This window comes from Felis catus, chromosome C2, assembly GCF_018350175.1.
Source record: "Felis catus isolate Fca126 chromosome C2, F.catus_Fca126_mat1.0, whole genome shotgun sequence".
NCBI classification, from domain to species: Eukaryota; Metazoa; Chordata; class Mammalia; order Carnivora; family Felidae; genus Felis; species Felis catus.
This window is the reverse complement of record NC_058376.1, coordinates 136324144-136335146: the sequence shown is the minus strand read 5'-3', so window position 1 is coordinate 136335146 and position 11003 is coordinate 136324144. Positions and strand designations below refer to the sequence as shown.

The following is an 11003-nucleotide window of genomic DNA, read 5'->3' as shown; positions in this document are numbered from 1 at the left end:
TCCTGAGTCTACCACTCTGCTACCAAGGAATGTCGAAGAGAAAAGTGGAGCTCAAGTTCTCAAGTTTTTCTGGAATCTAAGACAGGGTAAGACAACAAAGCAGGTACATATTTGGGTTTAACTACTTCTGCACTTGTTTTAAGACATCTTCAATGAGACGTTGAGTGTTTTCATTACATATCATGAAGTAGGTGAAAATCTTTTTTTTTTTTTTTAACTCTAGGTCTGAATATATGAAGCCCATTCTCAGTTATTCACCTCATTTGATTTTGGCTTCTTGAGATGGATGTGTGGGTAGGCTGCTATGGTTGTTCCTTTTGTTGTTGTTGCTGTTGTTATTTTTTCCCCAAGCACAAACACATTTTCTTTGCCTAGAATCCAGTTTAGGAGCTTGTATGAGAGGATGGCAGCTGAGAAGTGATGTTAGAGTGCGTGTGTTGCTGTCCCAGGTGGTTCCCTGATGGATTAGACTTCCAAGGAAGGAAAAAAAATTCAGTTCATTGCAGCAGGTTCAAGATGCCAACCTGTGTTGTTATTTCATCCCTGGGGAGTAAATTAAAGTGATACTGTTTCTTCGATATACCTTGGAACCAACAAAGAGAAAATAATGACTTGTAGTGTGTTAGTGTGGGTAAGTGGCTGGAAGTAGCAGGATCCACGCCCCCACCCCCAACCTGTGCTGAGGTCATTATATCAAAATCTTCAAACATTGAATTTGCTCCTCAGGGTGCCTGGGTAGCTGAGTCGGTTGGGCATCCGACTTCAGCTCAGGCCATGATCTCGTGGTTTGTGGGTTCGAGCCCCGTGTAGGGCTCTGTGCTGACAGCTCAGATCCTGGGGCCTACTTCAGATTCTGTGTCTTCCTCTCTCTTTCTGCCTCTCCCCTGCTTGCACTCTGTCTCTCTCTCTAAAAAATAAATAAATATTAGAAAAAAGGAAATGCTTCTTTCTCCTTATGGTCAAACAGAAGGCTTTTGAGTGTAAATTTTGTAATCAGATCTGATTATGATCTGTTCTCGGTAAGTTATTTATCTGCCTGATCCCCAACTTCCCCTCAGTATGTGATTATGAAAATAAAATGAGACAATAAGGCTAATGGTTTTGCACAAGGTCTCGGGCTTAACAAATAATCTCTCGGGTTTCTCCATGTGCTGGCGTTGAAGGAAGATTTCATGTAAATCCCTTTCCTTGTTTTCTCCATTTTGAAATTTTCTGTAACATTTTCTTTTAATGAAGAAAATCAAAGCGTAAATAACTTTCTCCCTGAAGGGAAGGTGTTTCTCAAACATGAACCTTATTTTTTGTTAGTTTTATTTTTTATAGCATCAATGTTTTATTTATGTGTACATTAATATATATATTCAAATACAGTATAACATTTTTCTATAGAAATTAGTTCTTTGTGTTGTGTATATATATATATATATATTTGTAGTTTTTTTTGTTGAAAACTACATAATTGGGGAGAAGGAGTATCTTGGAAGGAAAGAAAATACATTTGATAAAAATTTAAAAAAAACCCTAAACAGATATCTCCTGGCAGATGAGAGGAAGGACAGGGAGGAGGAGGTCAAGAAGAGGGAGGAATGGGATTTTGAGCATAAGTTATGAACTAGAACTGGAGAGTTGCTATGCTATTAAGATAAGGTTAACTCAGGGTTTAGCCACAAAACCATGGTGACTTTGTACAGCTTCTTTTGTTAAAAAATTTAATTTCAAGGAGTAATGATTAAATTTGTTTGTGATAAGAGCAAATGTGAACAATAAATCTGGTATTTGAGAAACTGAAAATCCTTCTTTAAAACCTGGTAGACTTTGAACATCAGCCAGCATCATCCTCTATAGTGAAACACTTGTCCCTTCCAATGACTTTGGAGCCTTTAGCACTTCTCCCCCTCTCCATCACCCCCTGATGTGTCTCTTTGCTTAATCAGGAATGAAGCTGAACTTTTCTGCCACCCACTGCTTCTCAATGTATATGGATGGCTTTCTTTGAGTTGTGCCCAAAATAACATCTGATCTGAAAGCAACACTAGGAAATTCAGTCATCTATAAAAAGAAGAGTGAAAAATAAAAGCAAAGTCATGCCCCTTGAAAGTTCAGCTTCAGCTCTGGAAAATATAAAAAGGGGATTTGGGCAAGTCTATTTCTGGAAATCTGACTGCTCCAGCACAATGTGCTGAACAGTGAGGGGGATTCTTTTGTGGTTAATGTACACATGGAGAGCCTCGCTCCACTGTTATCAGCCTTTTAACCTGCTAGAGGGCAAAGCCAGTCTCAGCTGCCTGCCCTACACTGGGGCTAATCTATCACTTGAGAGTTCTTTCTAGTATAATTTACTATAGCACCCACTTTGGTGTCCCAGATCTGCTGGGTGTTGGCAGACAGGAATTTTGAATCCAAGACAATATACCCAAACTGATTCTGGAGTTTCTTTTTTGTTGTCTGGTTTATTTCTCCTCCTCACTAACTAGTCTACCAAATACACTTCTCTCTGGAGGACATTCTCTGCATCAGGGCATCCGGATGTATGTTTTCCACATTCTAATGAGACTTTCTCTTAGGACTGTTGGAGAGAAATAGGACAAGTAATGCAGAATGGGCCTGCCAGTGCCTACTAATGTGAACATAAGCAGTAACGTGGATGGGTGCTGCTGCCGCTGCTTTTGCAATTACAGCCCCCTCCTTGGCTCCTGACTCCTGCCTTCCTACACCTAATATTGACAGCTGGGCGTGAGGCATCATCCAAAGCCTCTTGGGGCCCATCATATTCGTCACAGGCAGACTCCAGTTCCTGACCAGTCCTTCTGCACTTTTCTTTAGGTTTGGTTTTTTTTTTTTTTTTTAACTTTATTTATTTTGACAGAGAAAGAGAGAGTACAAGTGGGGAAGGGGCAGAGAGAGAGAAGAAGAGAGACTCCCAAGCAGGCTCTGCAGTGATAGTGCAGATCAGTGTAGGGCTTGATTTCATGAAGTGTGAGATTGTGACCTGAGCTGAAATCAAGAGTCAGACCCTTAACCGACTGAGCCACCCAGGTGCCCCATGCACTTTTCTTATCTATAGCTATACTTAAGAATACGTTGAGAAAATAAGCCCTGGCAATTAGCTCAACTCAACAGAAAACAATAACCAAAAAATGCGTTCACTTGGAATTACCTGGCTGTTTCCAGGTGAAAGATTTCATTTTTGCTTTGGACCATCAGGGTAATTGCCTCATTTTCTCACTCTGCTTTGCTAGTGGCCTAAATGTTACTCTGAGCTTTAAATCCTTTATCTGGTTTGATTTTTTATTCAAACTATCTGTGTTTCAAATGTTTCTGCTCCTCCCCCTTTTCTTTATTACCTGTAACCAAGGAAACTGATACATACTAAAAGCTTTTAATTGTTTTCTTCATTCCTGGATGTTTTTAGTTTGTTTCTTTTTTTTTTCTTTTTTCTTTTTTTTCTTTTTTCTTTTCTTTTCTCTTTTCTTTTTTTTCTTCTTCCTTTTTTAATGTTTACTTTTGAGAGAGAGAGAGAGAGAGAGAGAGAGAAAGAGAGAGAGAGAGAGCACACGAATTCAAGAGGGGCAGGAAGACAGAATCTGAAGCAGGCTCCAGGCTCTGAGCTGTCAGCACAGAGCCCATCGCAAGGCTCAAACCCATGAGCCGGGAGATCATGACCTGAGCTGAACTCGGACATTTAACTGACTGAGCCACCCAGATACCCCTGTTAGGTTATCTCTTAAATATTTTCATTCTTCTCAGGATTTATAGGAAACAGCACTCCTTTGAAGGGAGAAACCATTGGTCGAGATAAACCCACGGTGCAGATGTGAGAATAGAAATAAACTTTGGCAGCTCATGAGGTTGCTTGGGACTTATGTTGCAGGGAAAGATTTATTTTTGGCAGTCTGTTTTATACTTTGGAGTGGATCGTTAGGGTGAAGCAGTGGGAGGCAAATGATCTTAATATCTCAGGTGAGCTTGGTTGACATCACTCACAGTAACAGAAAAAGTCATGGCTGGTTTTCCCCAAGTCCTTTGAGCATATGCCATACAGTATGGTAACCACTAGCCACAAGTGGTTATTTAAATTAAAATTAATTTAAATGAAACAAATTAAAAATTCAGTTCCTCAGTCACACTGACCACGTGTCAACTGTGCCATAGTCACATGTGGCTAGGGGCTAGTATATTACACACATATATAGCACATATATAACACTGGGCAGAAAGTTCTATTGACAACACTCTTCTAGTTATGACTTTGCTTAAGTTGTTTCCCATCTAGGAATATCACCTTCCCATAATCCCTACCTCTGCAAAACCCACAGTCCTACTAAAACTTGTCTTGTTCTTACCTCCGTCAAGCGTTGAAAGACTACCCCACATTTCATTTTCCAGTTTTTAAATTTCTTGGGCAGCATTTGTAGGGTTTAGAACATAATAATATGCAGTCACTATTCTTATTATTTTTTGTGTTGTCCTAGATTTTTAACTAGAAGAAGAAAACCAAAGCGGGAGGCATCATAATCCCAGACTTTAGATTAATAATTCCTTAAAGACAAGAGTTATTTATTTATTTAATTTTTTACACAATCTTACATTTCATTTTTTTTTTTCTTTAAAAGGAGCAAGTTGTGTGCAGGGGGGGTAAATGTTTTATGAACAAGAAAAACAACTGCTCTAGAAGCAACTTATTCATCATTTTTATCTTCATCTTCCTCTTCTTCCTCCTCCACTTCATCTTCCTCCTCTTCCTTCTTTTTCTTGCTATTTTCAGCCATGATGACTCCTTTTTTTTTTTTTTTTTTGGCCGCGTCAGGCTTTCCTTTCCTCGGTATGGAACTACATCCTTTTCCTGTCTGTCCTTCGGCTCCGCAGCCTTCTTTTCATGGGACTGCGTGTCATATGCATGGCTGTGATACCACGTCTCTTCCTGGTTTCTTTGCAACATCACCAATGGACAGGCTGGGATGCACCCCTTTGATTTTTGGGCGATCCTCAGAACAGAACAGAACGAGAAAAGGGCCAAAGGAGGCATCTTGGGTGCGTTGGGGTCCTTGAACTTCTTTTTTGTTTCCCCTTTAGCAGGGATATAAGTTTTCATTTCTCTTTCATAACAGGCCTTGTCTACCTTTGCCATGTCTTCAAATTTTCCTGTCTTTTTGGCAGACATGGTCTTCCACCTCTCTGAGCACTCCTTAGAAAACTCCGAGAAGCCGACTGAAGCCTCTGGGTGCTTCTTTTTGCTCTCTTCTCAGCAAGTTTGTACAAAGAATGCATATCATGACATTTTGCCTCTCGGCTTCTTAGGATCTCCTCTGCCCATGTTTAATTATTTTCCCCAGCGAAGCACAGAGTCGCCCAGTGCCCCATCTGGCTCTCGCTTGCCCTGGGGCTGTCTCTGTGGAACTCAGTGTATTGCCAAGACCAAATATTTTTATACATTAGTATTTTTTTATTTTATATATATTTAAAAAATCTACATCCAGGTTAGTTAGCAAGTAGCACGGTAATGATTTCAGGAGTAGAATCCAGTGATTCATCCCCTTACATATAACACCCAGTGCTCATCCCATTGAGTGTCCTCCTTAATGCTCCTTGCCCATTTAGCCCATCCCCCACCCACAACAACCCTCCAGCAACCCTCAGTTTGTTCTCTATATTTAAGAATCCAAGAATTATGTCTTATATGTACAGTTATTATAGTCCCTCAGTGCCCTGTATAACTTGAGACCATATTATTATCATTATTAACTTTTTAAAGTATAGTCTGAGACTAAGCTCAGGGATTTATATTCATCTTCTAGAATGTAGGCTGTTATAAAGCAGTGTTCATTATTTATTTACTGTTGTATCTTCAGTGACTTGCACCTAGTAGGTACTCAATAAACTTAAAGAAGAGAGAATGATTTCATTTGATTTTCATGTGTGTGAAATTGGTATTCTCATTTTTACAAACTCAGAATTTGGAGTTCAGGGAAAGTTCAATAATTTGATGAAACACAGTGCTGATAAACAGTTATTTTGCACGCTGGTGTTTTGCGTGTGATCTTTCTCTCCACCTGGCATCTCATCTTTCTCTCCAGCAGGGTAACTTGGATTTCTTACATGGCAGCTCAAGGCTCCTTGAGGGAGTAAGGGGTTACCAAAACTCTACTTCCTCATTATTCAGTTGGTCAAATTGATGGAAAATCCAGCACAGATTCCCGGGACAATGGTCTGAGCATGCAGGCTTGGTTTGTGCAAATAGCAGGTAAGAGACTGCTAGAGAATATCCTTGGAGGCTAGCTACCACATAAGTAACCATCTCTATAGGGTCCCAGTTTCCTGGTAATAGGATTCTTTCAGTTATAATTCCTCACCTCAGAATATTCCTCTATGAGATTTGAAAGCCATTTAAGTTGCCAGAACATTCCTATTAACAGAAGTAATGTGGATTTTATTTCTAGAAATAAGCAGACTTCTGAAAAACCTAAGATGGACTCTTATTCTAGAAGGAGGCAAATATCATTGTCAGCACAATGCACAAGGAACTTGTGCTCTTATCTTTCATGGGGATGCTTATGTCTCCCAACGAGAGGCCTTTTGATTAGTGCTACTATCCTGGGATTCTGATAGCTAGAATTCTTGCCTCTAAGGTAAAGTCCCTCAAACTGTGAAGCTGAGACACTTGCATCTTCCTTCCAAAGTGAAAACAAGCAATTTCAGGAAAAGATGGAAAAGTCATTTTCCCTCAAAGGATCCTTTTGGCATCCTTCTGCAACCCACTCAGCAGCTTCAGAGTTTTACAATCAAATAATGTCTGTTAGCACATAGTCATCTTTTATGGGGAGCTGGGCTTTTATAGTTGTGTGAGTTACTCATGTTGGAAGTAAGAAATAACACTTTAAAGAATACCTTCTGAATTTACTGGGGTGATATTCTAAACAATTACTTTGAAAGAGGAAAGTATAACACAGGCTCATGGATGTTTTTCTCCCTGTTGCAGTCAAAGAAGACTTAGAGAAATGTTGCTTTAGGGACCCAAAAGGAGCAGTGCATGTAAGAACATGGAAGACCATACAAAGTTTGACTTCATTTCAGTTTCTGTCAGCTAAATTGTATTTTGGGGAGCAATGAATTATTTGACACAATTGGTATTTTTAACGGTTGCTCCCTCAACCCCTTTATAGGTTTTTTTTTTCCTCAAGTTGTCCAGTGAAAAAAGAAAATTACAAAAGCAACTGAGCAGAGCATACTTTCAGAAAACACAAAGTGAAGCAAAAGTAACTGAACCAGGCTCAGTCTGAAGTTTGGCTGTGTCAGTTGCTCAGAGATGCAGCAGGCATGGCTGTCTTTTCTGTAGGCTCTCTCTCTCTCTCTCTCTTTTAATTTTTTAATGTTTATTTTTGAGAGAGAGAGAGAGAGCACACAAGTGGGGGCAGAGAGAGAAGGAGACACAGAATTGGAAGCAGACTGTCAGCACAGAGCCCGAAGTGGGGCTCGAACTCATGAACTGTGAGATCGTGACCTGAGCCAAAGTCGAATGCTTAACCGACTGAGCCACCCAGGCGCCCCTTGATCCTTCACTCCAAAGTGGCTGGAAAGGTTTTATGGCCTTGACTGGAAAAATATAGACTCAAGAAACAACTCACCCCAAGTGGGCAAACCCTGATTCTGAATATGCATCATCCTGAGAGCAAATGAGTAGGCTCTCAACCTGGAACTAGTAGGCTGGGATTTAGATACTAGCATTCTCCGGCCTTGCTCTGACATGATTCACTTTGCAGCAGAATTTAGAAATAAGACTCTAGACCCCAGTCCCTGGAGGTCTCAGAAAAATTTGGTTAAACCTCTGTTCCATTTACAATTGCTGTGTAGTGATCCACTCCAAACTTAGTGGTTTAAAATAACAGCTGTTTATTATGCCCCAAATTCTTTGGTTTGGCAATTCAATAAGGACATACTAGAGAGATATTTCTTTGCTTTGTGATGTCTGGGATTTCAGCTGGGAAAACTTACATGGCTGAGAGCTACAGAATCCATTTTCAAAGATGGCTTCTTTACTCATGTCCTGATGTTGGTGCTGGTTGTTGGGCAGAAGCTTGGCTGGGTATGCTAAGTGAAGCTTCTGTATTCAGTCTTTTCATGGGGGTTGACTTCTTCACATTATGGAGGCCTTTGAGTAGTTGGACTTCTTATAGGATGGTTCAGAGCTTTAAATGTGAATGTCTCAGTGAACAAGGCAGAGGCCACGTCATCTTTTATGGTCTAGCCTCAGAAGTCATAGAATGTCACTGCTGCTATAGTCTATTCATCAATGCGGTCATGGGTCCACTCAAATTCAAGGGGAAGGGAAATAAATGCCACCTCTTGATAAATTATTTGCAAGGTCACACTGTAGAAGAGAATGAAGAATGGGAGATTTTTTTTTTTCCAGAAAATACAATCTTCCACATTGCTATTTCTCTGGGAACAAGGCTTAGGACTGAGTATTGTGACTTACCTCAAGAGTCAAATTCACCTACCAACTACTGAGATTCATACTCTGGACAGGTAATGGACCAAAGAGATCACACACCATGGACATGGAAGATTGTAAATACCTTCTGTTCTCATAAAAGAGGCACAAGAACACAGCCATTGAGTTTTGAGGAGGTTTGTAGCACATCTCTGGCTTGCTGATACAGCATATAAATTCAGTGTATATTGTTTAATTATCATGTATATAGCAAATAACTACTAGAATATATAATTTTTAAATAATATTACTTAAATATCGACACACTTGTGTGTATCTATGTGTATGTTTATGTAGAGAAATCTAGAAATAAATCTAACAGAAAACATGTAATACTTTTACAAAGAAAAATATAAAAATTTGTTGAAATATAGAAGATTCCTTAATGAAGAGATAAATTTTTATAAGAGTTTCAAGATAGTTGATATGATGGCTTTCCTCAAATTGGCCTATATATTCAGTGGATTCCAATGAAAATCCCAGTAGGGATTTTTGGCTTTGTGGTTGTTTTTTGTTTCTTCTTGTTTTGCTTCACTTTTGTTTTGGTAACCTAATTCTCCTTTGCTTAAATTAGCTACTGGGTTCCTGTCAATTGCCATCAAAGAACCCTAAGTCATAAAATGGGTTAGTCTACCATCTGTTCTCCTTTTCCTCAAGTCTAACTGCTGATGGAGATGATATTTTGATAAAGGCACAAAAATATTTGAGTAGTAAACAGATTTTTTTGTTTGTTTTTACCATTCTACTTGTCAAGAATTAAGAACCTGGGTTCCAGTGGCTCCAACTCTGTTTTGTCAGTATCTCTAAGGTTGGCTAACAATATAATTAAAGTCTTCCAAAATGACTTTTTTTTTTCAGTTCATAATTATTCATCATTCACTTATTCTTACCCCCAGTTAATAATTGAGTGTCAGTTGTGAGAGAGGTGCTGAGCTAGGTGCTAGAGATAAAATGGGGAGAACAAGGGTGCCTGGGTGGCTCGGTCGGTTGAGCTTCCGACTTCAGCTCAGGTCATGATCTCGCGGTCTGTGAGTTCGAGCCCTGCGTTGGGCTCTGTGCTGACAGCTCAGAATCTGGAGCCCGTTTCAGAGTCTGTGTCTCCCTCTCTCGCTGCCCCTCCCCTGCTCATGCTCTGTCTCTCTTTCTCTCTCTGTCAAAAATAAATAAACATTAAAAAAATAAAATAAAAATAAAATAAAAAATTAAAAAATGAGGAGAACAAACGAAATAGAATTTCTGCTCTCAGGGAGTTATTATTCTAGGTAGGGAGACAGTGTATAAATAAATAAAGCAAAATAATCCTAGACTGTGGCAATAGCTATGATGGAGATCAAATGAATGCTCTGTATCTTATTGGATGCAACCATATGGACAAGATGTTGGAAATTTTCAGTGTAAGCCTCTGTGTTTTACATTCTTAGAAGGGTGTAGAATTGTTTTGCAAACATTTGTCTTCCAACAGAATTCACAACAGATTATTATATATTGATTTTTATTGCTCAGATATCATGGCAAGCCTTTGCCTTTATCATATCCCAAATTACCAGTTTATTTTTTAAATAATTTTTAAGTTTATTTATTTATTATTGAGGGAGAGAGAGAGACAGAGAGCACAAGCTGGGGAAAGGCAGAGGGAGAGGGAGACACAGAATCCGAAGCAGGCTCCAGGCTCCGAGCTGTCAGCACAGAGCCCGACGCGGGGCTCGAACTCACGGACCGCGAGATCATGACCTGAGCCAAAGTCGGATGCTTAATTGACTGAGCCACCCAGGTGCCCCCCAAATTATCAGCTTATTAATATACTTAACTTATTGCATTAAGTGACAATTAAGTAAGATGGTATCTAAGCCTAATGTGCTGAGAAGATAACTCAGCCTTTGGGAGTATGTTAGATTTAGAGAGAGTGATTCAGGAAACAAAAATTTAATGATTTTGATGGAAAAGTATCTTTAGGAAAACAGAATAAACATTAAAAGGTAACTAATTGGGGGCGTCTGGTTGGCTCAGTCAGTTAAGCCTTTAACTTCATCTCAGGTCATGATCTCACAGTTTGTGGCTCAAGCCCCGTGTTGGGATCTGTGCTGACTGCTTAGAGCCTGTAGCCTGCTTCAGATTCTGTGTCTCCCTCTCGCTCTCTGCCCCTCCCCCACTCATGCTCTGTCTCTCTTGTCTCTCAAGAATGAATTAACTTAAAAAAAAATAAAAGAAGGTAACTGCTTTGTAGATAAATGTCATTATTAACTTGAATGAAGGTTTACAATATTTTAATGCTAATTTTTTTTACAACTAACTTCTTCATCTATCATTCAGCTCTATGATTCCCACCTCAGTCTCTGTCACTTTCTGTAATGAATTCCAGACAGCATGAACTTCTTCCTACTTCCTGAACAAAAAGACTACTTTCCTTTTTTGGCTTTGTCTCTGGTTCTTCCCTCCCAATATTTTCTTTCTTCATAGAATACCTTTTCTTTCTACTCTCATTTAAGAAGAGTTTCTCATAATTTTGGGTTAATTT

General features: G+C 39.4%; 1 pseudogene; it reads right to left on the bottom strand.

Annotated features, from left to right (window-relative positions):
- Positions 1-4679: 4679 nt before the first annotated feature.
- LOC101099744 lies at positions 4680-5314 on the bottom strand (annotated as a pseudogene).
- Positions 5315-11003: the final 5689 nt, after the last annotated feature.